Source organism: Anarrhichthys ocellatus, unplaced genomic scaffold (genome assembly GCF_004355925.1).
Source record: "Anarrhichthys ocellatus isolate YVR2014 unplaced genomic scaffold, GSC_Weel_1.0 scaffold87, whole genome shotgun sequence".
NCBI classification, from domain to species: domain Eukaryota; kingdom Metazoa; phylum Chordata; class Actinopteri; order Perciformes; family Anarhichadidae; genus Anarrhichthys; species Anarrhichthys ocellatus.
Window position 1 is genome coordinate 1142188 of NW_022280117.1, and position 349 is coordinate 1142536.

General features: G+C 30.9%; 1 protein-coding gene across 3 annotated transcripts in view; it reads left to right on the top strand.

Moving 5' to 3' along the window:
• The window catches only part of adamts6 (ADAM metallopeptidase with thrombospondin type 1 motif, 6), a 49790-nt gene that overhangs the window by 5541 nt on the left and 43900 nt on the right, over positions 1-349 (top strand). The window lies entirely within an intron of this gene.

A 349-nucleotide genomic window follows, 5' to 3' on the forward strand; every position in this document is an offset into this window, starting at 1 on the left:
TGAATGTTTGTGATAAACTGAAGGATGAAGTGTTTCTTTATGTGTTGATGATGAATGTTTGTGATAAACTGAAGGATGAAGTGTTTCTTTATGTGTAGATGTTAAATGTTTGTGATAAACTGAAGGATGAAGTGTTTCTTTATGTGTTGATGTTAAATGTTTGTGATAAACTGAAGGATGAAGTGTTTCTTTATGTGTTGATGATGAATGTTTGTGATAAACTGAAGGATGAAGTGTTCCTTTATGTGTTGATAATGAATGTTTGTGATAAACTGAAGGATGAAGTGTTTCTTTATGTGTTGATGATGAATGTTTGTGATAAACTGAAGGATGAAGTGTTCCTTTATGT